The sequence below is a fragment of the Xenopus laevis genome, chromosome 4S, assembly GCF_017654675.1.
Source record: "Xenopus laevis strain J_2021 chromosome 4S, Xenopus_laevis_v10.1, whole genome shotgun sequence".
Lineage (NCBI taxonomy): Eukaryota > Metazoa > Chordata > Amphibia > Anura > Pipidae > Xenopus > Xenopus laevis.
The window spans coordinates 25,420,937-25,443,788 of record NC_054378.1 but is presented as its reverse complement, the minus strand read 5'-3'; the positions used below and the strand labels follow the sequence as shown (position 1 = coordinate 25,443,788).

Sequence of the window (22,852 nt, the reverse complement as noted above, 5' to 3'; positions counted from 1 at the left end):
CACTATGTAAAGAAATCCTACCTTCCTACCTTCAAGGAGGAGATATATTGTTATATAAAAATGAGAAAACACCTCTCATTTATTTTTATCAAAAATTCACAAATCCCTAGAAAATCCCCCTGGAAGACCAATAGTATCTAATATTATGTCACTCCTGCAATCTCTAGCAATCTATGTGAATAATGCATTACAGGAAATCATCCCATCTCTTAAATGTTGTCTAAAAGACTTTACAGATTTTTGGTTAAAACTATACTCTATGAAAGGGATCCTGTCATCGGAAAACATGTTTTTTTCAAAACGCATCAGTTAATATTGTTACTCCAGCAGAATTCTGCGCTGAAATCCATTTCTCAAAAGAGCAAACAGATTTTTTTATATTCAATTTTGAAATATGACATGGGGGCTAGACATTTTGTCCACTTCCCAGCTGCCCCTGGTCATGTGACTTGTGCCTGCACTTTATGAGAGAAATGCTTTCTGGCAGGCTGCTGTTTTTCCTTCACAATGTAACTGAATGTGTCAGTGAGACATGGGTTTTTACTATTTAGTGTTGTTCTTAGATCTACCAAGCAGCTGTTATCTTGTGTTAGGGACCTGCTATCTGGTTACCTTCCCATTGTTATTTTGTTTGGCTGCTGGTTGGGGGGGTAGGGAGGGGGGTGATATCACTCCAACTTGCTGTACAGCAGTAAAGAGTGATTGAAGTTTATCAGAGCCTGACTTGGGGCAGCTGGGAAATTGACAAAATGTCTAGCCCCATGTCAGATTTTAAAATTGAATATAAAAAATCTGTTCTGTCTCTTTTGAGAAATGGATTTCACTGCAGAATTCTGCTGGAGCAGCACTATTAACTGATTCATTTTGGGGGGAAAAAAAATCCCCGTGACAGTATCCATTTAAGATAACATGCTCTGAATTTATATTAGTGAATATTATGAGAATATTATGAATATTATGAGTGAGTAGTGAATGTATTCACAGTTACATCTCACACATACATTTACCTACCGACAAAATGGACTTTGTGTGCACTTATTTTGACAAAAAAATGTACAGGTCCAAGGCTGCACAATGGATGCTAACATGGCACTAGCCTACGCTATATATATTTATGGATCATTTTGAAGTTACACATATATTCACAGATAATTCATTTTCCCAAATGTCAGTTAATATGTTTTTTCAACCCTCTAAATCAAGTGTATAAAACTATTAAATTTATACTGGAGTTTCACTCAACCTCTTCACTTTTTAGATGTCAATGTTCACTACATAAATTAAAAATTCACAACTTCACAACTTATATACTAAACCCAAACATCGCAATTACCTATTAAGTCCATCAAGTTTCCATGCCCCAAACATAGTAAGGGGCCTACCAAAAAGCCAATTTGTAAGGGTAAAAAGAATATCCTCTGCTGAAGAGCTCTATATGATTGAATAAAAAAAAGTGGTGGAGAAATTTGTACCGAAAGGCTATAACTGTTATATACAGGAGAAGGCACTACAGGAAGTAAGCAAGATCCCCAGAAGTTATTTAATTCACAAATAGGACAAAGGTATAACTAAATCATAAAGAATACCTTGTGTATCTAATTCTAAAGTACGGGGGAATATTGAAAAAAGAAGTCAAGTTTGGTATCCTTTTTTTATTACCTAGAATATTTTCCTATAAAAGGGGAAGTAATATTGAGGTTAGGATATTAAGAAAATGTGGTTAACAACTTTAGTTAATACTCCAGATGCATACCCTTGCCCTTATTGCAGTCATTGTAATGGCTCAGTTACACATCCACTTAATGTTATACAATATCAAAAGCAAGGCTTCCATTTGTGTAACTCACATGGAGTGATCTATTACATAAAGTGTCTTTGTGGTCTAGGTTATGTAGGCCAAACCAGCAGAAGTATACAAGTATACAATTAAGTTTAAATGAACATACATTTAATATACCCAATTATAAACTACTAACGAATGAAACTGAAAACAAAAAGCAAAATCACCAGTAGCCAGACACTTCTTCGAGAGATGGCATGGGTTTTCATAGCTAAAGTGGCAGATTCTTGAAAAAGTATGGGTACCGCAAAGGGCAGGTGGTAAAACAGAAGCTCTTGCAGTGTGAGAGGTCCTGGATATGGTTACTACAAACACAATCTCCATAGGACCTGCTTCCTATAATCATTTTGCATTAGTACAATTAACAACAGGATGTAACAGTTTTGTAACAAGTTTTATATACTATAATGTGGCAAAGTATTCTAAACGTGATACTTTTTCTTTTAGGTCCCTTTGAATTACTGACAAGGGTAAGAAATATATATATAGTTTTATTTATAATATATAGTGTATAAATGAAACTAACATTCATTGTAATATTGTATTTGTAATTACTAAACCACCTAAATAGGGATGTTGCGGACTGTTCGCCCGCGAACTAGTTCGTGCGAACATCGGGTGTTCGCGTCCGCCGAATGTTCGCGAACGTCGCGCGACGTTCGCCAATTTGGGTTCGCCTTAGCTGGCGCTTATTTTTGCCCTCTCACCCCAGACCAGCAGATACATGGCAGCCAATCAGGAAGCTCTCCCTCCTGGACCACCCCCACACCCCCTGGACCACTCCCCTTCCATATATAAACTGAAGCCCTGCAGCGTTTTTTCATTCTGCCTGTGTGTGCTTGGAAGAGCTAGTGTAGGGAGAGAGCTGTTAGTGATTTGAGGGACAGTTGATAGTAACTTTGCTGGCTAGTAATCTACTTGATACTGCTCTGTATTGTAGGGACAGAACTCTGCAGGGATTTGAGGGACATTTTAGGTTAGGTAGCTTTGCTGGCTAGTAATCTACCTTCTACTGCAGTGCTCTGTCTGTATGTAGCTGCTGTGGGCACTGCTGCTGATCTCTCATCTGCTGACTGCTGCCTGTAACCCAATAGTCCTTGTAAGGACTGCTTTTATTTTTTGTTTTTTTACTTTGCTACTATAAGAGCCCAGTGCTATTAGTCTAGCTGTGTTGGGGAGTGGGACTGGTGTGTTGCTCCTAGTAGTTCAGCACCAACCAGAGTAATTTTTTTTTTTTAATATATATATATATTTTTTTATTTTACTTACCGTATATACTCGTGTATAAGCCAACCCGTGTATAAGCCGAGGTACCTAATTTTACCTACAAAAACTGGGAAAACTTATTGACTCGCGTATAAGCCTAGACACAACTAAGACCCTTTATGCTACAATCACTACAGCGCAAACTAAATCACTGAAAATTTGGTCCCCCCCAGTGGATTTATATTACAGATATTTTTCAGCTGAGACAAAATATACTTTCCACTAGCAATTATACACACATAGACACACATATACTTTACACACACACTCTTCCCACAAAATAATCACACACACATACTATACACACAAACTCCCCACACATATACTATATACACACACAAACTTTCTACCCACACCATCATACACTATATACACACACTCCCCACACAATAAGTGAATGGGTGGTACGAGTGAATGGGTGGCACGAGTGAATAGGTATGTGGGTGGGTGGCACGAGTGAATGGGTGGGTAGAATGAGTGAATGAATGTTTAGTATGAGAGAATGGGTGGGTGGCATGAGTGAATGGGTGGGTGGGTGGCATGAGTGGGTGGGTAGCATGAGAGAATGGGTGGGTAGCATGAGTGGATGGGTGGGTAACATGAGTGGATGGGTGGGTAGCCAGGCACAATGCATCCTTGCACCACAGCAGACAGTCTAACAGTTTAGCCATTAGTCCAAGCTGCAGCACTGCAGCAGTACATTGATATCCCTGCGCAGAACAGCCCCTTACCAGGCGTATGAAGCCGAAGCCCCGGTCCCGGTTGATAAACACCTCACTGGGTTCCCCGAATTTCTCAAAGAGCTTTTTGAATTCCCCCTCGGTGATGTCGGTGGGCAGGTTCCCCACAAAGAGACGGCAGCGCTGCGTGTAGCTCTTCTCGCTGGGCTTCAGAAAGCTCCCCCCCCTTCTCTTTCCTCCTCAACATCCTCCATCTTGGGAGGCATCAGAGACGGGTCCCCCTCGGACACCTCAAAAGTGCGCTTGTTGCCTTTGCCGGGCGGAAACATCTGCTGCTGAGGCGGCGACACCATTTGGCCTCCGCCATTGTTCTTTTCGATGCGAACTTGTTTCAGGTTACGGTTAGCCATTCGTGTCTCTCTGTTTTTCAGCTGTCTTCTGCCTTCTACCGTATTTCATCTAAAAGAGGTTTTTCTATCATTACCCGCGTATAAGCCAAGGTCAATTTTTTCAGCACATTTTGGGTGCTGAAAAACTCGGCTTATACACGAGTATATACGGTATCTCACTGTTCTTTAACGTGTCCAGTGCTGTTTGCTGTTCTTCATAGTAGTGCACCAATAGTAGTGCACTTGCAGGCATTATTTGCCCAGTGTGTTCTTCAAACAACGGCCAGCTAGCTGTGTGAGCTTGTTCACATTCTGTCTAAATATCAATAATAATACCGTCTCCAGAAACACCACCTGAGTAACGTTTTTCAAGCAGCAATAATATATTCCGTATCTGTCGCGGCGAATTTGCGCGATTCGCGCCGAGCGAATAAATTCTCGAAATGCCCGCGAAAATTCGCGGTAAAAATTCGCCGGCGTCAAAATTTTTTTTTTCCGAAAAACAGACGCCGCCGTCAAAAACGGGCGCCGGCGCCAAAAACGGGCGCCGGCGTCGAAAAAAACGGCGAAAATTTTTTTTCGGCGAAGCGAAACGGCGCAAATTCGCCCATCACTAATCAATAATAATACCGTCTCCAGAAACACCACCTGAGTGACGTTTTTCAAGCAGCAATAATATATTCCGTATCCACTGCTGTAGTGTATACGTTGACCTTGCAGGCATTGTTTGCCCAGTGTGTTCTTCATTTTCAAACAACGGCCAGCTAGCTGTGTGAGCTTGTTCACATTCTGTCTAAATATCAATAATAATACCGTCTCCAGAAACACCACCTGAGTGACGTTTTTCAAGCAGCAATAATATATTCCGTATCCACTGCTGTAGTGTATACGTTGACCTTGCAGGCATTGTTTCAATTTGTTTGCCCAGTGTGTTCTTCATTTTCAAACAACTGCCACCTAGCTGTGTGAGCTTGTTCACATTCTGTCTAAATATCAATAATAATACCGTCTCCGGAAACACCACCTGAGTTGTTGTTGTTGTTGTTTTAAAAAAAATGCCAGGCAAAGGCAGGCCGCCACGCAGAGGCACTAGGGGCCGTGCTGCTATGCTATCCTGTGGCCCTAGGAAATTGCCCAGTTTTACAAAGGCAATTACCCTGAACTCCCAAAATGCTGAAGAGGTAGTTGACTGGCTTACACAGCACACCCCATCCTCTACCATTTCTAACTTTGCCACATCCTCATCCTCCTCTGCTATGGGCACCCCACGTAACACTTCCTCCACCACCGGTGCCCCTTCTTCACTGGAGTCAGAGGAGTTATTTACACATGAGTTTTTTGAACTGAGTGATGCGCAACCATTATTGGCAGAAGAAGATGAAGGAGATGAGGACGTTACACCAGATATAATTCTGGCAGACAACACAACAGAGATGGACATAATGAGTGATGAGGAGGTCCCCGCTGCTGCTTCCTTCTGTGAGCTGAATAAATTGATGCATCTGAGGAGAATGATGATGAGGAGATTGATGTTTTGTGGGTGCCCAGTAGAAGAGAGCAAGAGGAGGATAGTTCAGATGGAGAGACGGAGAGTCAGAGAGGCAGGAGGAGAATAAGACTTAGAAGAAGCAGGGAGGACAGCTCGCAGGGAACAGTAGGGCAACAACATGTATCGCCACCTGTGGTCAGCCGGCCAACGCACCCGCCATTGCCGCCAACTTCTACTGTTACCGCCAGATTGCCAGCTTCAAATAGGTCAGCAGTGTGGGATTTTTTTAATGTGTGTGCCTCTGACAAAAGCGTTGTAATTTGCAATGAGTGCAGTCAGAAACTGAGTCTTGGGAAGCCCAACACCCACATAGGTACAACTTCTATGCGAAGGCACATGAACGGCAAGCACAAAGCACTATGGGAGCAACACCTCAAAGGCAGCAGACAAACTAAAAGCCACCCTCCTTCTGGTCCAGCATCTTACTGCTCTACCTCTGCTGTCCTTGACCCGTCTGAACCACCCTCCACTCCGCCTTCCACCTTGACCACCAGTTCCCAGTCATCTGCCCCCAGCCAAGTTTCTGTGAGGGCCATGTTTGAGCGTAAGAAGCTAATGTCTGCGAGTCACCCCCTTGCCCGGCGTCTGACAGCTGGCTTGTCTGCACTCTTAGCCCGCCAGCTTTTACCATACCAGCTGGTGGACTCTGAGGCCTTCCGCAAATTTGTAGCAATTGGGACACCGCAGTGTACCCAGCCGCAATTTTTTTTCAAAGAAGGGAATACCACACCTGTACCACCATGTGCAGAGCCAAGTCACCGCATCTCTGTCACTTAGTGTTGGGGCAAAGGTCCATATGACTACTGACGCATGGTCCTCCAAGCATGGTCAGGGCAGGTATGTCACCTACACTGCCCACTGGGTGAATTTGGTTATGGCTGGGAAGCAGGGAATGCGTGGCTCAACAACAACAGTGGAGTTGGTGTCACCGCCACGGATTGCACGCGGTTCTGCCACCAACTCTACTCCTCCTTCGCTCTCTACCTCGTCTTCTTCCTCTGCTTCCTCCTCCTCTGCTGCTGGGTCCTCCTCCTCCACACCTGTGCACCCCCAGCTCCCCCTAGGCTATTCGACGTGCCAGGTACGCCGTTGTCATGCTGTCTTGGGGATGACGTGCCTGGAAAGCAGAAACCATACCGGATCTGTACTCCTGTCATCTCTGCAGTCACAGGCCGATCGGTGGCTGACCCCACACCAACTGAAGATCGGAAAAGTGGTGTGTGACAACGGAAGCAATCTGTTGGCAGCACTGAGACTGGGCAATTTAACACATGTGCCCTGCATGGCACATGTTCTGAGTTTAATAGTCCAACGTTTTATCTCGAAGTACCCAGGATTCCAGGACATTCTCAGGCAGTCCAGGAAGGTGTCGGCCCATTTCAGACGTTCCTACACAGCCATGGCACGCCTTGCTGACATTCAGCAGCGGTACAACATGCCAGTCAGGCGTTTAATTTGCGACAGCCAGACTCGCTGGAATTCAACGCTCCTCATGTTTGAACGTCTGCTGCAACAACAAAGAGCCGTCAATGAATACCTGTTTGAACTGGGTGGTAGGACTGGATCTGCAGAGCTGGGGATTTTTTTCCCCCGTTACTGGGTGCTTATGCGCGATGCCTGCAGGCTCATGCGCCCTTTTGAAGAGGTTACAAACATGGTCAGTCGCACCGAAGGCACCATCAGCGACCTAATACCCTTTGCTTTCTTCCTGGAGCGTGCCGTGCGACGAGTGACAGATGAGGCTGTAGACCAGCGTGACGAGGAGCAGGAAGCGCACGATTTCTGGTCGGAATCACCAGAACGAGCCCAGGCACCTGCTGCAACGCAGGGAGAGGTGTCAGAAGTGGAGTCAGAGGAGGAAGGTGGCTTTGTGGAGGAGGAGGACCAACAGGAGCAGGCTTCCCAGGGGGCTTGTGGTGACCGTTTGGGGACCCCTGGTCTTGTACGTGGCTGGGGGGAGGAGACCGTGGATGATGTAGTCCTTGATAACGAGGAAGCGGAGATGGATACCTCTGCATCCAACCTTGTGAGAATGGGGTCTTTCATGCTGTCATGCCTGTTGAAGGACCCCCGTATCAAGAGGCTTAAGGAGAAGGACCTGTACTGGGTCGCAATGCTACTAGACCCTCGGTACAAGCATAAAGTGGCAGAAATGTTACCAACGTACCACAAGTCCGAAAGGATGCTGCATTTACAAACCAGCCTGCAAAACATGTTGTACAATGCTTTTAAGGGTGATGTCACTTCAGGAACTCATCAACATTCCAGGGGCAGAGGTGCCAGTAATCCTGCCACGAGCGCACCTGCAAGGACAATGCACTTTGGCCACTCTGTAACGTCAGACATGCAAATGTTTTTCAGTCCAAGGCAGCGCCAGAACCCTTCGGGATCCACCCTCAAAGAACGCCTCGACCGGCAGGTAGCGGACTACCTGGCATTAACTGCAGATATCGACACTCTGAGGAGCGATGAACCCCTGGACTACTGGGTGCGCAGGCTTGATCTGTGGCCAGAGCTGTCACAATTTGCCATGAACCTCTTGTCTTGCCCCGCCTCAAGTGTCCTCTCAGAAAGGACCTTCAGTGCAGCAGGAGGGATTGTAACTGACAAGAGAACTCGCCTAGGTCACAAAAGTGTGGATTACCTGACCTTTATTAAAATGAACGAGGCATGGATCTCGGAGGGTTACTGCACGCCGGAAGACTTGTTCTGACTCCCCATGCAGCTGTCCTTCTCTGCACGCCGCATGACTCCACACACAGCTGTCCTTTAGCGTCCTCCTCCCTCCGCCACCGTTACAAACTAGGGTGCAAACCCTACTGGTTTGGTTTCATTTGAATCAAAACTTTTTGGACAGGTAAATCCTGAGTTTTTCTGGCCTCTGTGCTTCAGTGGCTGCGACAAAAAAAATGACTATTTTTAGCATTTATATGGCATATTTTTTCTGGCCTCTGTGCTTCAGTGGCTGCGACAAAAAAAATGACTATTTTTAGCATTTATATGGCATATTTTTTCTGGCCTCTGTGCTTCAGTGGCTGCGACAAAAAAAATGACTATTTTCAGCATTTATATGGCATATTTTTTCTGGCCTCTGTGCTTCAGTGGCTGCGACAAATTTTTTTTTATATTTTTAGCATTCATATGGCATATTTTTTCTGGCCTCTGTGCTTCAGTGGCTGCGACAAAAAAAAAAATCATATTTTCAGCATTTATATGGCATATTTTTTCTGGCCTCTGTGCTTCAGTGGCTGCGACAAAAAAAAATTATATTTTTAGCATTCATATGACATATTTTTTCTGGCCTCTGTGCTTCAGTGGCTGCGACAAAAAAAAATTATATTTTTAGCATTCATATGGCATATTTTTTCTGGCCTCTGTGCTTCAGTGGCTGCGACAAAAAAAACATAATTTTTCAGGAAAGTACACATGCCTAATTTTTCAGGGTTCTGCAACAGTGGCAAAATCGCATCTTTTATGGTCACCGCAGGTGATCAATAAAGTAGACCAAAACTGGGCCCACACTGCAGAATCAGTGTTTTTTGGTTCACTTCACTGTACATTGAATTACCTCTGCCTGACCGTGCACGTGCGCACAAGCACGGTGACTGCTAAACACACCACTACAGAAATATTGCCACCAACAGGACGAACATCCTGGAGGTGACAAGCAACTAGTAATTAAAAACTATTATTTGCTCACTTGACGGTATCATTCATAAAAATTGTTACAAAGTATCTTATTTGCACCTGTTAGCTGTTCTGAGCTCTCTGCCAAAAGCTAATTAAGTTAGAAACTGTTTTTTTTCTGGCTGTTCAGTGCAGAGAAAAGAGGGACTTTCCAGTACAAAAGAGGGACAGGGGGTTGAGTGGTCAAAAGAGGGACAGTTGGGAGGTATGCAACTGCCACTTGAGCTTTTTCACATTCTGTCTAAATAATAACAATAATAATTCCGTGTCCGTAAACATCACCTGAGTGATGTTTTTACAGCAGCAATAATATATTCCGTATCCACTACTGTATACGTTGCCTTTGCAGGCATTGTTTGCCCAGTCTTTAACCAAGTGCCACCTAGCTGTGTGAGCTTTTTCACATTCCGTGTCCAGAAACATCACCTGAGTGACGTACAGTAGTGTGATTTCTGCCCTTTACAGCACAAAACGCAGCGCTGTGTCAACAATGTATTTTTCTGAAACATTTTTGCCCTTGATCCCCCTCTGGCATGCCACTGTCCAGGTCGTTGCACCCTTTAAACAACTTTAAAATCATTTTTCTGGCCAGAAATGTCTTTTCTAGCTTTTAAATTCCGCCTTCCCATTGAAGTCTATGGGGTTTGCGACGTTCGCGAACCGTTCGCATTTTTGTCCAGAAGTTCGCGAACATGTTCGCGAACATTTTTTCCGATGTTCGCTACATCCCTACACCTAAATGGGTTTTTCTCTGGGGGCAAGTATGTATTGCCTGTTAAAAACAATTTCCGACTATTTCGGGCTTTTCAGGCAAAAATTCAGGCCTTTTGAGAAAAAGGCCCAAAAATCGTATGATTTGGGAAAAAACCTCAGAAAAAATCATACGATTCAGGTTTTTGCTTGATTTTATCTAGAGATTAAATTGTGCTTTTTTAATAATAAATAAGGTCAAATTGTGGATTCTAGTTTGGTCAGACCCTTTTTATTTTAAAAAATCTGAAAAAATAGGATTTTAATAAATAACCCATCTATAGTTTTAGATCTTAAAACTACCAATTGTACACATTTTACATTAATTTTTAACATAGCATAAAAAGTAACAAAGACTCTACAGATAAATACCACAAATTAATGCCAACATTGCTATTCCCCCGTACTAAGTGGAAATTAGATGTATAATATCTAAAATATATGATACTTTGTAGTCAATCTATCGAACCCCTTCCTTTGCATTGTGTCTCTTTCTCACTGTACCTCCCTATGTCAATATTACTGTCTTATGTAAAATATTTACCTTACAAACAAACCACGTGTGTGTTTTTTTTAACATTCTAAGGAGGATTTAAAAACAGAAAATAAAAATAACAAGTTAAGGCATCTGGATAGTTAATAACTGCACTGTAAAACCTGAAATGTGTCACAAATGCAAATACTGACATTTATGCAGTTAATAAAGTAATATGACACATTATCTTCTTAAAGAACCAAGACATGTCCATAAGAGGAAAAACAAATTCTGTGAAATAGATTTAATTATTTTTCTGCAGAAAGTCACCTTATCTGACCTTAATACAACCTTTTGTTTTAAACCAGTCCTATACAATGTGTTTTGAACAGTTGAATAGAAAATTATTCCGCCTACTCCCTTCTCAAAGATTCAACTTTCTTTTGTTGTTTATTCAACCATTTTACAGTTGGATACGTTTCAATAAAAGAACAAAAATGGTTCAGCAGCAGTGTAGTGCTATCAGCAAGCAAGCATAATCAGCTTTTCAGAAAAAAAACCTGGTGAGCTTCCCTATGTAACAGAGAAGGATAAGAATTCCAAAAGACTAAAAGTGCAAAAGGTATTTTTTCTAGCTTCTTATCAGAAAAATGTGAAAATAATGAGAGACCATGAAGGTTAATGTTTTACACCTAAAGGGACTTTTGCTTATTTTCTTCACTATAAGTCATGGATAAAAATAATGAATGCATAATATAGAAGTAACTAATTAAATTGTATTATTAGTTTAATAAAGTAGAATATTTTTAACTGTAATTATTGAAATTTGTCAAATTGTTAAAATCAGCTTGCTCATTATTTGCATGCATATAATACAGGATTTAGGTATAATTCTACCAATTTATGTCACATGCATAAGCAAACCAAGTGAGGTCATCCTTTTGAGGCCCTTTTTCATGTTGCTAGGCATAAACTTTATCTTATATTGGATTTAGCAACTATTTGTTTTGTTGTATGCCCTGGTCTTTCCTAAACAATAATGCCTGGTGCACTGTCCTTTAGGGAGATGGACCTCCACCCACACATAGCAACGAAAAGGAAAGGTACTAGCATACAAGGCAATTGCAAACAGAGGACCAGTGCTGTTGCTAGGGTAGGATCCACCTCAGTCAAGGGGATGCCTCTAGTGCAGAGAATGCATATCGTGCATATCATAACAGAATGGAACACACGCCTCACTCACATGCATGCTGGAAATGACACTAGACAGACCTTGAAAATACAATTAATAAATACAATAAAACATAGTGCTAGAAAATGCCCTTTGCTTATTGCATTTGCAGATGTAAATGAGTCCTTTAAGATGCTTATCTTGTTTTCAACCAAGCCACCTTTCTGATTTTATTTTATTTTGTATGGTACCAATGAGTTGAAGGCAAGCTAATGTAATTGTAAAAAGAGATCATATATATTTTTTTACAAGTAGGAACTTGGAGAATAGAATTGCAGTACATGAGATCAACTTGGATTTTGCCAACGTTTTTGAATGTTATATAAATGATTCATTTCTAAAACTATGCACTGTTGGTCTCTTTTTGTACATGGATAGGAAACTGACTAAAGCATTGGGTACAGTGGGTGGTTGTCAATGGTGCATTATCTAATTGGAGTAGGATTTTTAATTGGGCAAAACAGGGCCCTGTTTTGCATCCACTCTTATTTAATTGGTTTAATTATGACATGGTGGAGGGCATTGTAAACAAGGAATCATTGTTTGTTGACGACTAAAAACTATGTATGCCAGTTAATTGCACATGGGATATTAGGTACATGAGATATAAAATATGCAAGACAGTTACTCAAAGTTGGGAAAATGCTGTGGTGATGTACAAGATAATAGCTATAAAATAAACATACATACAGCATGCAATGCCAGTTAGCACAGGAAAGCTCAGCAAGGTTTAAACTGTACTAAAAGGGTTATAGATTCATGGAAGTTTATTTTTCCACAAAAAAAAAAAAAGCACTCATAAGGCATCAGGGTCAGACTGGGCACCCTGCGCTTCTTCCTGCCTGCTGTCTCAGGTCTTCTCCCTCCAGTCTGACCCTGTAAGGCATCATCTGCAATTTGCAGTATAATTTTACTCCCTAGGTCCTCAAAAGGAATATTATTACAACAGAGAACAAATGAAGTTTAAAAAAGAGTGATAAGGCTGACAAAGATGAATGGAGAAGAGACACTTAATGGGTATATGATAGCTATGGATAAATATATGCATAAATATATAATGGTTATATACTACACTCACTAAAGCTTTATTCACCACTATATCCTTCCAGCAGACACAAGGGCATCCATAGAAATTAGAAGAAAGGAGGTTCCTTTTAAATATTTGAAGAGTGAGGATTTGGGTGGGCCATGAAGATGATCGCATTTTAAGTTGTTCATCACCTCGCCAACCCTAATCAGCGTCCATCCTCACCACAGCAAGCCCAAAAACGGGCTAATGCTAAAGCTAAAGTGAGCAACAGCTGATAAAATATTTGAGGGACTTCAATCATCCATGGATAACACACTGTTGACCATAGAGTCAAACTCAAAATACATAACAGAGGCAAAACAAGAGATAAGTAAGTGACACTGAAGACAGAGTTATTCAACTCCAGACCACAGAATCACCTATGATTTGCAAGACAAAATTGAGGACTTGGAAAACAGGGGCCACCGCAGCAACCTCCGCTTCATAGGCATCCCTGAAATCATCAAAGGGTCCGTCTTACTTCAGCTACTATCAACAACTATCTACACAAATACAAACAATTGAAACTGACTAAATTATGACCACTTTCACAGAATAGGCCCAGAGAGACCAGACCAACAGCAACGACCTAGACCTGTAATTGCAAAGTTTCTCAACTTTCAGGACAAAGAGAATATACTTCTGGCCTACAGAAAAGACAAGAAACTCACTGTAGATGGCCACGACCTTCTCATCTTTCAAGATTTCTCTGCCTCCCTGGCCCAAAAAAGACGAGACTTTGCACAAATCTGCAAGAAACCTCAGATTCGCGCTCCTATACCCAGCCCGTTTGCTAGTCACTGAAAATGGCCAGACACTGCTATTCGACAACCCAAAAGACACCATCAAACATTTTGTAGATAACCCCTGACCATCCATCCCCTCCCCAAATTCACCAAGGAAATAGTTCCTCACCGTCTTCCCTTCGAGTTATTGAGAGACACAGGGTTTAATCCAAGTCTCACCCTGCATGTGTTAGGAAAAGTTGGAACATTTTAAAAACTTTAATTACTTTTAACTATTGCTTTTGATCTGCGACTTACAAGAACAAATGTTGTATTTTTTTCTTATTGTTTGTTTTCTTTGCTTCGATAAGGACATGGATACTCTCCCTGCACACCCCGCAGACACTAACTGGCAAGCCATGCTCGCTGGGACTTGGTGACCGAGGTAACTTTTGAAACACACAACCTTCACTATTCCCCCAACAGGTATAGGAGAATTAGTCAAACACTCACACCGCAACCACAGAATACACTTTTAACACACTCACTGAAATGTATTTCATGGAATGTAGCAGGACTCAACACTCCCATAAAAAGAACAAAAGTGTTACTACACCTAAAATGCCTCTCACCAGATCTTGCACTTATACAGGAAGCACACTAGAGGGCAGGTGATGGCGGAACATTACAAGACACCTGGATAGACGGGTAGGCCAACTATTATCTACGATTAAGAACAAAAATGTAAGTATACCAGAGGCATCCACTCTATTCTCAATGATAAAAACACATCTTTACTTACTACCAAGCAAAGAGCTATATATACAAGGTGGGATGTGCCCTGCAGGACAGGGACTGGGGCAATGATCTAGATGATTTTTTATCAGACAGCAATACTTCTCGAGTTATTGCAGGGACCTACACAACTCTATTCAAAAAGCTAGACCACACAACTATCTCCATGGGCCTATCACAGTGGCAAAATAAGATACCAATCCTAACAATCCCATATATTCTGAAAGCCAAAAGAGATACAACCTATTCATGAAAAGCAGCCACTTACACTGAAATGATGTTAAAAATCATTCGTAGAGGCTACCTATGCCCACATCGTAGGCACCTCACAAACCCCACACCAAGCTTTCCTAAAATGTGTGACACCGCAGGCAGATTTATTTCACTGCTTATGGGACTGCCCACACATAAAACGCTTCTGGATACAAATTAAAGATTGAGCCAAATCTGTCTTTCTCAACACTTACAAGTATATCTGTAGTAGCTAAAAAAAATTCTTCAATGGTGGATACTCACTAGCCCACCTCAAAAATATTCCATGTTTTCTTAATAGAATTGGCAGAGGCTTCCTTACAGAAGGAAACCTACACTAGCAAACTCTTCTCCACCTGGGAAAAAGCTACATTGACACCTCATCATTAAAACACAAAAATTGCTTCCAGGCCACCAAGTGGTATGAAAGTGGCCTATTCACTTACCTGCTGATTAAGAGAGTGTGCAGAATGAGAAGTCCGGATCCAGGTCCCCATTTATCTTCCTATACTTTTTCTTTCTTCCTTCTTTACTGTTCTTTTTAAATTTTAGTTTAGTTAACATACAGTTTTGTTATCATTTGTAGTTACTTAAATGTGAATACTTGTAAACCTTTTGTGTATGGAAAACTATATACCTGAAACCATTATGATGTATGTAAGATGCCCTTCAATTCTTTTTAAAGGAGAAGGCATGGCATTTTACAATCGGGTTGCCAGACGCATGCACAGTAGAGTGAAATAGACGTCTTTTTCGTTAAAGTCCGGCTTTCCACTCTACAGCACATGCACAACTGTGAGAATACCTGAAGAAGCAGGAAGAGGATCTCTCCATGGTGGTTGCTAGAAGAACCCCAAGCCGGTGAGATTTTCTGCTGATAGGAGCGCCAGCCCGGGTTGTCAGGTAAGTTAAAGTAGTCCCTTGGGGGTGCCTAACTTTTTGAACCGTGAGTGTAAAATGCTATTCCTTCTCCTATAATGTATCCTGATGAGATCTTACCATTGAAATTCAATAGCTTGTTCCTCACTGAACTTCAAATAAAAAGAGTTATTAACAAAAAAAAATGTGTGAAAACAACATGTAACCCTTTAGAATGAACATGGAGGTTACATCTACTATAACTCGAAAGATTGGATTTAGGCAATAAAACACCTGGTTTGTATTGTTACACTAGGGGGCACATTTACTTAGCTCGAGTGAAGGATTAGAATGAAAAATACTTTGAATTTTGAAGTATTTTTTGGCTACTTCGACCTTCGACTGCGACTTCGACTTCCAATCGAACTACTCGAATATTCGAAGTCGAAGGATTTAACTTCGATGGTCGAATATCGATGGTTAATTAACCCTCGATATCTGACCCATAGTAAATATGCCCCATGGTGTATCTTATTTAACCCCTAAAGTGCAATCCAGTTGTGTTATTCATTTGTGTTAAATGGAAACTGAACATGTGCTCATCTAAAGAAGTAAAGCTTTGCAAAACAAAACCAAGAAAGACATTATTTCCTCTATCCCAATGAATATGAGCACAGTTTATTTGTTTTATTCGCTTTGTGACTTGAAATATTTTACATATACATATAACAAAATGACTAAGGGGCATATTTATCAAGTGTCAAATTTCGAATTTGAGAATCTGAATCAAATTCAAAACTGAAATTAAATTGAAGTTTTTTTTGGTCTGTTTTCGATCGAATAGGTCAAATTGAAGTTTTTCCCCCCAAAAAAACTTTGATTTTTCAAGTTCACCAAATGACTCCAAATAGGTCCTAGGAGGTCCCCCATAGGCTAAAACAGCAATTTGGCAGGTTTTAGATGGCGAATGGTCATAGTCGATTTTTGAAAGAGACAGTACATTTCAATATTCACATTTTTTATTTTTTTTTCAAATTCGTATGGAATTTGGACTAAAAATAGCTCAAAATTCAAATTTTTTTAATTAAAAAATGAACCTTAAATCTGCCCCTAATTGTTTTTTTAATTAGAAATTAATTGGAATATTTATTTCAGAATTTCTTCTGATATGTAATGTAAAGAGGGATTTGCACTAAGAAATCATTTGTCTTTGTTCAATGACCCTGTTGGCATATAAAAGGTTATACTTTGGAAACAACCTTTGCCTGGGCCTTACTTAAAGTCTATTCCCTGATCTCACCTTTCCCCTCCAGCTCCAGAAATTTGTTCTGACTGCTTCTATTCACTCATACATAACAAAAGCACCGGGTCAAGTGGTAATGAGGACTGAAATGGGAAAAGAGGAACTCCACATGGACATTAAGATGACAGTCCTATTCATGCGAGGGGGGCTTTGGACCCCTTCCATCTGTGCAGCAGAGGGAAGGGTATTCTACAGAACAGCTATGTATTTTAAGTGCTAAAACTCACAACCTCTGAATACGACAGGAGGCAGGAGCATTTTCTTTCAAATGCTATGATGTGTTTAATATATCTTATGAATCTTATTTTTATTGTGTATTTATATTTTCTAAAACTCTATACCACTCTACCAAATGGCATCCATAAATTACAGCTTTTATTATTTTAGATCACCATAATCACTGCAAACTGCAAGCACTGCAAACTGTTTTAGGCACTATACTTTGAAAAGTAAAGCATTACACAAACACTAATAAAGTGTATTTTTGCATATTGAATAAGCAAACAGGTGCTTAGATGAATAGTAAGTATGATGCCAGCAATTATTATTGCTATGTACCTATATAATCAGCTAGTTATTACAGGTCACAACCATTATTTTAGCTATCCTATTTTGCTATTATAAAGCAATACCATTATTTCACTGTAATATACAGACTCTTCTGTCATGCATATACAGGTATCTGTAAGTCAAAAGTGCATTTTTAAGACAGCAGTTTTGTCTGTTACTGTCATTCTCTTGCAGCAGGGAGTAAGCCTTGTTTAGTGCAGCACAAGCATGCCATTTACATAACAAATCTGTATTAGGGGGTCAAAGAAGTGTATGATCTGTTAAAATGTGTACAACGTCTTTTGTTGGGATATAATAGTTTAGAGCGTGATCCCCAACCAGTGGCTCATGAGCAGCATGTCGGTCTCCAACCCTTTGGATGTTGCTCCCAGTGGTCACAAACAAAGCAGGTGCTTAATTTTGAATAACTGGCTTGGAAGAAAGTTTGCTGCATAGAAACCAGGTGTACTTCCAAACTGAGACTCCTGTTGGATGATATTACACATAGGGGCTACCAAATGACCAATCACAACACTTATTTGGGACCCCCAAGAACATTTTTCATGCTTGCATTGATTCCCAACTTCTTTTACATCTGAATGTTGCTCATGGGTAAAAAAAGGTTGGGAGCCCTATTTTAGAGTAAAGAGTTATAATTGCAGTCTTGCAGAAGTCAAGAATACTGTTAATGTTGCAGACATAAACCCCAGTTTATACCTTGTCTGTGTTCAAGGAAAGTGAAGAGAAGAAGTTTGTGTGTTGTTAATAATTTGTGGGTTGCATCTATGGCTTGTCTGTTTCTGATAAAGCCTACCTGATCAATTTTATTGATGTTAGGTAATATGTTCTGCAAATGGGATACTAAGCTTTTATCTTATATTGTTAATGCCTGCATTTAGCAGATAATCAGGTCTATAATTCTGGCATAAGACTGGATATGATTAAAATATAAAATAATAATAATAATAGATTTCATTAGGAAAACTAGGAAGTCTATCTTAAATACTTTTTGAAGTGTTAGTATTAAGATATCTTGAAAGATTTTTGTAGTAGATTCGCAAGAAACCTTCGAACCCTGACCATTTGTTGATGGGTATTTGTTTAAATAGCCGTAAAAAGTTCAGTGGCAGAAATAGCTTCATTATGGCGTCAATGAATACTGTATATTGGGGCTATTAAATATCATTGTTGTCAGCCTTTAGTCTGAAACTTTAATTGATATTGTCTTAGCTGAATCAAAGAAATTCTCGCAAATAATATATACATTGTAAGAATTGCTCTGTAAGAATTCATTTTTATCAAACCTTTAACATTTAACAATATACTCTACACTAGTGTCATATCGGAAAATAATATTATAGTAACATTATAGATAAGGATGAAAAAATACACTTTTTTTAGACTTAAACTGCCAGCATATTCTAGATGGGGTTTTTGTAAAGAGAAAGAATGTAGGAAGAATCTCCTCCAGCAAATCTATACACTTTTTTAATACAGTAAATATCTTGCTGGTTCTTCCTGCAACACCTAAGTAATTATTCACAAGTGCTCCCTAATTCATTCTCCATTACTAACCTAGTGATCAGCAAACATAGATACATTGCTTACAATTGCCTTCAAGTCATTAATGGACAAACTGAATAAAAGTGGACCCAGTACAAAACTCTGTTGCGTTCAGTAAGAACCCTACACCGGTTTATTGGCTTCACTCATTTATACAGGAAATTTGTTAAGAACTTAGAGGTAGATGCATCAGAAAATGCAGTAGTAGCCATTCTTTCCCAAAGATCAGGTATTAAAGAGGAACTCCACCCAGTCACTTTCTTTACACATAAGATGCCAAAATCTGAGTCCATTTATGACGTCGCTGACAGGGAACTATTGGCGATTAAACTTGCATTGGAGGAGTGGAGATATCTGCTTGAAGGCGCCAGTGACCCTATTCTTATTTTTACTAATCACCGTAATCTGGCATATCGTTGATCAGCTAAAAGACTAAGGCCCAGACAAGCCAGATGGGCATTATTTTTGATCTTACCTACCGCCCTGGCACCAAAAACACAAAAGCAGATGCTTTATCCCGAATGTTTTCACCACAACCAGACATGCAAGAATCCTCTGAAACCATCTTAAGATCCAACCATTTCCTTCTTCTCCAAACCTTCTTCCTAGATCATCTTAAAAGAGATTCCAAGAATGTTCCTCCTTTTCGTTCTTGATGATAAACTTTTCGTCCCTAAGGATCTTTGCCTTGAAGCACTCAAAATCAGGTCGTCCTGGGATAAAGAAGACCTCTTTGCTTGCAAAGAGATTATTTTGGTAGCCTGGATTGATCAAGGACTGTAGTAAATATGTTGTCTCTTATGAAACTTGTGCCCGATCAAAGGCTTCCCATAGCAAACCGCTAGGCCTCTTGCAACCACTTCCTATACCATCACGTCCTTGGGGATCCATGTCTATGGATTTTATTTCAGAACTTCCACCATTTCAAGGGCACACTGTCATCATGGTATTCGTGGACTGTCTTACTAAGATGATTCACTTTGTTTCCCTACCCAAATGACCTTCTGCCTCTGAGACTGTGTGTTTATCCAAGAAGTAGTTAGACTTCATGGCGTACCAGACAAAGTGGTCTCTGACCGCGGTTCTCAATTTACCTCACAATTCTGGTAGACTATCTGATGTCAGATTAACAGGTCTTTTAAACAGTTGCAATTCCCAAGTCTCTCTGCATCATGAGAAGCCTCACAAAGCTAAGCTCGTTTAGTACCCTGGCACAAAAATTACATTTATGTAACTATTTATCAAATGGTGAACTCTAACTTCACCTATTGATAAATACCTTTAAAACGCTATAGGAATGAATAGATAGTGGAGGAATTTTGCTGTGCTGAGCTTTAATGTCACATATTTACCCATATTTACACAATGTATTTTTGGTTTTTTTAACATTAGTTTTCCAAATCCTTCATCCCTGCATGCAACATTTTTGGAGGAGTAAGCATTTGAACATTTGATGTGTTCAGTGCAGCCAGAACTGCACTGGTCATTATTGAAACTTTGGATTCTCAGGTTCAGTATTTGATAAATTAACTCAAATCTTTTCTGAAGGCAATTGCACATTTAAGAACAGCAATTTTTGAAATTTTAAGAAGGGTTCACAGAGTCCTTCTAAATGATCATACAAAATTCTTTGGATAGATCTGTAGTAATTAATCCAAATAAAACTAATTAAATTGAAACACATTGTTTCTCATAACATTTAGTATTGATCTTTTACTGCAAAGAGTTAAAATCTAAATCAGTAGATCACACATTTTTCTTTCTCTTTAAGATTGAATCTAGTTAGTGAGTAATGGCATCCCCACTTGGTTAATTCAATAGCCTTGTTCCATCTCTCTCTCCAATGCCTGTTTTAAAGGATTCACTCTTTTAATTTTGTTTAGAAATATGAAGAGAGAGTTCAGCTATGATTAGAGAATTTATCTGAAGATCTGATTTTCATTTCTCTCTGTTCTTAAGTATATCAAAGATGAAATGGAAATGATAGGGATGGGATAGAGCTAGCTATGCAGGTAATGAGATTTTATATTAGAAAGAATAAATTAAACTATACTGCAAGAGGAAACACAGGAAATAAGCCTATCAGCTATTTAAAAACTGAAGCTTTTTACTATATATATATATATATATATATATATATATATATATATATATATATATATATATATATTTATTTTATTAAAATGGCAATTATTGTTTTTATGGTAGCAGTAATAGTGTTATTGTTTAAATTAGGGATGCACTGAATCCAGGATTCGGTTCGGGATTCGGGCAGTATTCTGCCTTTTTCAGCAGGATTCGGATTCGGCCGAACCCTTCTTCCTGGCCAAACCGAATCCGAATCCTAATTTGCATGACTTTTTGTAACAAAACAAGGACATCTAAACTGTTTTTCCTTTCTCACCCCTAATTTGCATATGCGAATTAGGATTCAGATTCGGTTCGGTCGAATCTTTCATGAAGGATTCGGGGGTTCGGCCAAATCCAAAATAGTGGATTCGGTGCATCCCTAGTTTAAACTAGTAAACCAGTAAACCATGGCAACCAATAATATGCTTGCCTTTAAGCCTTTAAACAAGCGACCACTAAATGCTTCCTTTTTATTGGTTGGACTAGGTTACTACGCAATTAAACTTTGCAATTATTTTTTGGACTGAAATTATTATGGACATCTTCAAAAAACACTAATTTAAAATGAACCTGTTTAGCATTATACAAATCAGAATGCTAGCTTACCTTGGGTAATTATTTGGTCAAATAAATAGTATAAAATCAAATTTTAAATAGTACTTCAAACTAGAAGATTTTCTTGTTAATTAATTATTGTTAACTTTTTAACGCTTAAAAATAAACTAAAAAATGATTATCCTCATTAATTGATAATACACAGATAAATTGCTAATTCATAAACTATTTATCAGTTTTACAATGGCACCAAAAAATCTGCAAGATATATAACAGGAACTTGTAAGTTGCTAGAATTAACTCTGACATTAACTCATATATTTGAGTAAATGGAAGCCATAACAAGACTAGCAGCATAGCATTTATTAAACAGGTTCAGTATCAATGTATGTTGAATTTTGAAAAAAACAGTTTAATAAATAGATGCCTAAATCCATTGTTAAACGGAGGACAATACATTGTCACTGAAGGATACACAGGCTTGTAAGAACAGTAATGACATGGGGCAGCTGGGAAATTGACAAAATGTCTAGCCCCATGTCAGATTTCAAAATTGAATATAAAAAAATCTGTTTGCTCTTTTGAGAAATGGATTTCAGTGCAGAATTCTGCTGGAGCAGCACTATTAACAGATTCATTTTGAAAAAATTTTTTTTCCCATGACAGTATCCGTTTAACAAGGAGATACTGGGTTTGTGGGAAGTTTGTACACTGTAGTGCTGGACACAGCAAAGGAGCAGGAGGAGCAATGGTCATCCATTAGTGCCCTCAGTGATTCACATTACTCTGCTAGTGTATTTCCAAGTTACAGTTGGCACAGGAGACTTTGATATCTGAAGGAATGTGAGTGTGCTAAGCATGTAAGAAGAAATATTCATAGTGTTACTTGAAAAGTGCAATTAGTCATTCCTATGGAAGACTGTTTTAATAAAAGTAATTTGGTTCATCATTACATCTATGTGTGTGATTTTCATATCAACTTAAATACCTTTCCTAGTAATCAGGGTCGGACTGGCGCATTGGGGGCCCACCCAACTGCAAAGTGAAAGGCCCTCCAGGCCTCCAAACTCCCTCCCCCTGAAAGATGTTAGCGCGAACGCTCAAAAGACGCGCCGCACACATGTGTGGCATGCGGAGACATGCTACGCAGATGCGCTAATGTCAACAGGCCAGCTGATCAGGGAGC

The 22,852-nt window shown here is 39.9% G+C and overlaps 1 long non-coding RNA gene across 1 annotated transcript; it reads left to right on the top strand.

Annotated features, from left to right (window-relative positions):
• Positions 1–12,646: 12,646 nt before the first annotated feature.
• On the top strand, positions 12,647–17,803 carry LOC108715341. Its single transcript, XR_001935492.2, has 3 exons — positions 12,647–14,106; positions 14,314–15,611; positions 16,880–17,803. It is a non-coding gene; the product is annotated as an uncharacterized LOC108715341 (long non-coding RNA).
• The last annotated feature ends 5,049 nt before the right edge of the window (positions 17,804–22,852 follow it).